Below are 6212 nucleotides of genomic sequence, written 5' to 3' on the forward strand. Positions count from 1 at the left end.
AAAGTTTCCCCTGGCCACATTGCGAGTTTGAGGCTATCCTAGGCTACAGGAGACCATGTCTCAAAAAAAAAAAAAAAAAAAAAAAAAAAAAAAGTTACTTTGTAATGGATGAATACTTCGTCCAGCCTCAGACAGTACAGCCCATCTCCTTTTCCCCTATCTGAAATGCTTTCTCTCCTTGCGACTAAAAGATGTGAGTGGGAATTCTCACTGTACTTCTTGGTTTAGGATTGTGGTCCTCTGGACACAACAGCTATCATCACCTTCATTAGAGCAGCCTTGACTGTCTACAAGTTCAACATGGGGGTCTGTTGACTGGTCCCTCAAAGACAGAGAGGTTGCAAAAGGTCATTGGACCCAACCACTTTCCTGCTCCCACCACCCTGGCAGCTGAATGACACTCTGCCCCAGATGAACACGGTCTCGGGCATCTTGGGAGGGGTACACAGAGTAAAGAGCTATCTGTGCAGCTATGGAAAGCTGTGGCCCGTGCTGGGGAGAGACTTGGAGCCCATACATCTGTTGGGGACAGTCATACAATGCTTCTGCAAATAATCCCTCATTTATTCTCCTATAAACAACCCAATACAGTCATTCGTTGGCCTAGTTGGGGGAGTATATGTTCACACATGTCTGAATCACTGTTGTGTGTGTGTGTGTGTGTGAGAGAGAGAGAGAGACAGAGACAGAGAGATGGACAGACAGACAAAGAGAAACAGAGCAACCAGAGAAACCTGGTTGTTTGGTTGAATCTAGGAGAGCATCAAATCCTCATTAATTTTACACATCCATGGGGGTTTTTTATCAGTGTGTGATGTCCAACGCAGGGCGCTTCTACACACTTCGCACAAAGAGTAATGTGTTTGAGAAGACAGATGGTCCCTGACTTGGGGAGTAAACTCTAGACTGTCGCTAGGAGATATACGGGCCGTCAGGATGGGAGGAGATAAGGGTGACTTCAGGCTGTTTACACAGCTTCAGGGCAGCCCCAGTCACTGGCCTGTGGTGATCAAGGCTCCATCTCAGCCCTGGTGTCTGGAAGGATCTTTATGGCCTGTTGCCTCTGGGAGAGGCAGGCTGAATGGCCCTTCCTGTGGCTACAGATCCCCTGACAGCCTGAAGCAGCCCACAGGCCAACGTGGCTGGCGTATTTTGAGATGGGGTTGCCTTTAAGTCTTTGACTTTCCCCATGCCATATTTCTGTTTTCCTGGACACTTTGAATGGAATTTTACAAATTGCCGCTTTCAGTATTATAGAGAAACTTACATGAATCAATAAGTTAAAAAAAAAAGAAAACCCCAAAACCCAAAACCAAACCCAGCATCATAAATATGGAAACAGGGAACAGTGAGCCAGCTAAGAGAGCAGAGGCACTTTATTCTCACCAAGCCCAAGGACCTGAATCTGCTCCACGGTGGAAGGAGAGAACTGACTCCTGAAAGTGCATGTGTGTTGCAGCACATGCACACACACCCTGCACGTATGTACATGTGCACATCGCACAGATGTGTAAATAGGGAATCAGAATTCTAAAATTTCAAATTTAAATAGGCAGGACGGGCCTGGGAGAGGGGACGACTGTTCTACAAACATTAAGGAAATGTACGTTGGCATGACCCCTGCTCTCAAGAGCTCAGGGATCTTCTGTGGCTATCCTGCTTTTAAATCTTCTTTCTTTCTTTATTTTTCATACAGTATATATTGTATGCTGAGCACACTGCCCCACACCCCTTTCTCACCCCACCGGATTGTCCCTTTTGTCCCCGTAGCGTAACTTTACCTCCGTGTTATGTATAGAGACGTGGTTTTTCAGCTACCTATGTAAAATCCAGGAACTGTGTGTGTGACAGAAAACATACCAGCCTTTCTGAGCCTGGCTTAACTTGCTTAATGTGCCTCTCTCCCGCTCATCCCCAACAACAGAAACAAAAAACCCCACCACCACCAAACAACAAAGATGAAGGAAAGAAAGATGGCTCCGTCGATAGAGGGGCCTGCTCAGTGGTGGAAAGGGGAAAACCAACTCCAATAAGCTGGCTTCTGAGTTCCACCCAGGCGCATGGGCACACACACACACTGGGTAAAGAACGGGACGTAATACGGTGCTTAGCAAAACAAAGGGAAGAAATCTTAATCTATCACATGAAAATGAGAATGCTGACCCAACACATCCCATCCGAGTGTGTGCATTTCCGTGATCATTCTTGGGGCCAGCCTCATTGTCAATACCATCATCACTGAGCATCCCTGGGCATCGTATCCCTTCTCACGGGTATCCAAACTCACACTGAACAGTGAGTTCTGGGTTGCAAATGAGGATTTACTCCTGCGCCCTGTGTCTTCTGCATAAACCACGTCAACAGAAACACACACACACACACACACACACACACACACACACACGCACACACACGCACACACACACGGGTGCAATAGTACAATACCCTTGGGCACAGAATGGGTCTCGGATCTCAGAGGGGCCAAGCAAGTTCTTGCCTAGCAAGGTGCTGTTGGAAGGTCCCCGATGTAGATAGACCGTTTGGCTCGGAAGAGCCGGGGTGTTGTGTATTGACTCATACAGTGTGTGAGAAGTTCTTGGCATGGTGAGCACTTTCACCAACTGACCATCTTGCCAGCCCAGTATCAACACGTTAGAATGTACAGTATAAATGAACTTATTGTCGATTGTCCGTCACTCATGAGACCACCTGCATTTCACCTTGGGCAGTGTTCTAATGTTAGTGGGTCTGAATTAGCAGAGAAGCAACTGATTGGCAGCAAACTGAACACACTATTGAGTATTGACTAGTTAAACAACCACCTTTTAGTCAAAACTGGTAACAGTTGCTTCTCCTCGTGGAAGGGAAAGCTCAGGACAAAGGAAGCCATTATGTCCAGTATACTCCTTGACTTTTTTTTTTTTTTTTAATTGCATTTCTATGTTTCCTGTATGTATGTGGTATGTGGGGGTGTGTGCCAGAGCACTTTTGTGACAGTGAGTAAAAGCACTTGTTGCCTGACTTTATTGCCTGGCTTTGTCGCCAGGCTTTGTGGCAGAACCCGAGGACCTGAGAATCCCCAGGACTCTCATGGTATGAGACAGCTGACTTCTGAACACTGTCCTCTGACCTCCTTAAGCAGGTCCTGGGGCTTGAAATTAGGTAATCTGGCTTGAGGGCAAACACCTTTCCTGCTAAGCCATTTTGTGTGTTGCCCCTGCCGTATGTCCCTCGTTATCTGATGTATTAAAATTAGCTAGGTCTCCTAAGCAACTGCCAGCAATGTGAGCTTTCCTACCTTGTAATAGCTATACCTGAGGTTGCTAGCTACTTTCAGAAAGGAAGCTGCTAGAAGTTTCTCTCTGCTCCCAGAGCACAGTGCTGGGGAGACAAGAGGGGAGAGCTCTCCTTGTAAGGTGTTGGGAAGGACTGCGTGTGAAGGGCAGCCCTCTGGGAAAGGACCTGGGTTCAAACATGTGCCTTTCTCCCCCAACCCCTCAGAGGGTGTGCGAGCCTCCAGGGTTACCAGGATCCTGATTCAAAGGTCACCATTCAGTGACCTTAAGACCTCTGATTGATTTGGGAGCCTCCAGCCCTCTGGCCCACTGGCCTCTCTTGGGACATCTCGGGCAGCCACTCCAGACTCAGGGACGCCAGGAGCCTCTTTTCCTTAATCCCTCCAGCTGCTGGCTAGAGGCCCCAGCAAGGGCCAGGAAGATGCCTCATTTCCCTGACCCTAGCAGAAGGGGAGGGGGAGCCCTTCTGCCTGCCATACAAGAACCATATTTCTATTCCAAGAGGGTCTAGGGAATGCTGCTGTCTGGCTAGGCAAGAGAAGAAAACAAAACAAAAATCGTTTTCAATACTGTTAAAAAAAAAAAAAAAAAGCACATAAGATTGTAAATTGTTAGAGACACTGTAAGAAAAAAAAAAATTATTGAGGACTGGCCCAGTAGATACAAGGACCTTTGGAGTTTTTAAAAGTTTACATTAAGTTATTTAGTGTGCGTGCGTGCGTGCGTGCGTGCGTGTGTGTGTGTGTGTGTGTGTGTGTGTGTGTGTGTGTGGCTCTTATGGCAGTCAAAGAACAACTTGCAGGAGTGAGCTCTGTCCTTTCCATGATGGAAGGGGCCAGTCCCAAGGACTAAACCAAGTCTTTATGCTTCCTCAAACACCTTTCTCACTGGCCCTGTTTTTGGTTTTGTTTGTTTGTTTGGGTTTTTTCTTTTTTTTCCCCAGGGTTCAGGGGTGAAGATGCTGTATAACTCTAAACACAACATGGGCAGGTTTGGGGGTTCTATAATCAAGAATCGGGATTCAGGTCTATGGATAGGAATCACCAGGAAGGAGCTGGATTCTCAGAGACATGGCTCTGCCACCTGGGTGTGGTCCTGTAGGCCTGTAGTCCCAACAGCTTGGGGGCTGCAGTGGGAGGGTTGTGAGATTCAGGGCAGGTGGGCGGGGAGGGGAGGGGGAACTCATTACATAATGAGTTCCATGCCCGCCTGGGTGACTTGTTCCCACCCTGTCTCAATGCCCCCACATCACCATAGACGAGTCAGGTTTTTCTTTACCTGGAGGGGCTAGAGTTGGGAAGCAGATGCTGTTGAGTAAGTAAGGATCTGAGGCTGCAGCTCAATTGGTAGAACACTTGCCTAGCCTACTACACAAGGCCCTGGGTTCAATCCACAGTACTACAAAATATAAAGATTAAAAAAAGAAAAAAAAAATGAACGGGATTCAGCAATGCCCTCCTCAGACAGGCCATCAAAAATACAGGGAAGAAATGTGAAAATAGGCTGGTAGAATCACACCAAACTTAAAAGTCCCGAGGCCAGAAAATGCAATTGACAGACCACAAAGGTCTAGGGGACCGGCAAGATGGCTTTGAACTAAGGCTGGCAACCTGCACTCTGTCCACGCTGTGAAAGGAAAGGAGCAAATCCCGAAAGCCATCCTCTGACCTCCACACATGCGCCACGGCAAGTTCCAGTGTATGCCACACACACACACACACACACACACACCAAATAAACCTTTTAAAATGGCAATCTACGAAATGAGAGAAAATGCCTGATGAAGTGTAGAAGTTTAAACATATGAGGAATTCCAACAATGACACGATTAAAAAAAAAAAAAAAAAAGCAAAGTCATGTGGCTTGGTAATTAAGTCCTCTTCCATAGGACTGGGGATCGTTCCCTGGCACCACAGACACAGATGGTAACCAAAATATCCACAATCAGTAAGTCTTAAAAAAGCAGCAACCTGGGGTTGGAGAGATGGCTCAGTGTTTAAGAGTATTGGCTGCTCTTCCAGAGGTCCTGGGTTCAATTCCCCACAACCACATGGCAACTCACAACTGATTGTAACTCCAGTTCCAGAGGATCTGACACTCTCCCACAGACATCAATGGATATAAAAATAAATGTTTAAAAAGCCAAAACAAACAAACAGAAAAACAGCAATCTGGTTTCATCATTCAAAAAAAAAAAAAAAAAAAAAAAAAAAAAAAAAGGAAAGAGGTTAAATTATTGTTTCTCCAAAGACATAAAATGGCCACCAAACCCAAGAAAAGGCATCTGATGTCATTAACCATTAGAAAAAAAATGCAAACCGGGACCCAGATGCAGCATCACCAGACAATTAAGATGGCTGCAGGGACAGTGAGATGGCTTAGATGGTAGAGAGGACTTCGCTACCAAGCCTAATGACCTGAGTTCAATCCCTGGGACCCACATGGGAGAGAACCAACTCCTGAAAGTTGTCCTCCAACCTCGTGCTAAGACATATGCATGAAGCCACACACAGTAAATAATATCAGTCAACTCTATATGAAAGGAGGCAGCGGCAGAAGCTCAGGAATACCGGAAGTGCCATCTTTATTTCTACATCCACAGATTTGACTGGCAGAGGTAACTAGAATCATACAGCATTTGTCTCTTTGGATATCTGGACGTTCTTCTAACTCAAGCTTAACGTCCTTGAGTTTCCCACATGGAGCATGTGCCAGCATTCCCTTCTTTTTTGGTGACTGAATCTTTTTCCCACTGTATGGGCATGCCACGGTTTTGTTTAACCCTTCGTGCGCTGACAGACATTATAGGGTATCTTCTACCCCTGGATTAGTGCGTGTAATTCTCCTACAAGCGCAAGCATAAGAATGCTTCTTCAAGACCCTGCTTTCATTTCTTTTGGGTACTGCTGGACGTGG

General features: G+C 46.3%; 1 non-coding gene across 1 annotated transcript; it reads right to left on the reverse strand.

The window, feature by feature from the left end:
• Positions 1-2256: 2256 nt before the first annotated feature.
• LOC127239059 (small nucleolar RNA SNORA40) lies at positions 2257-2381 on the reverse strand. Its single transcript, XR_007835959.1, has one exon. It is a non-coding gene; the product is annotated as a small nucleolar RNA SNORA40 (small nucleolar RNA).
• Positions 2382-6212: the final 3831 nt, after the last annotated feature.

The sequence above is a fragment of the Phodopus roborovskii genome, unplaced genomic scaffold (genome assembly GCF_943737965.1).
Source record: "Phodopus roborovskii unplaced genomic scaffold, PHOROB, whole genome shotgun sequence".
NCBI lineage: Eukaryota > Metazoa > Chordata > Mammalia > Rodentia > Cricetidae > Phodopus > Phodopus roborovskii.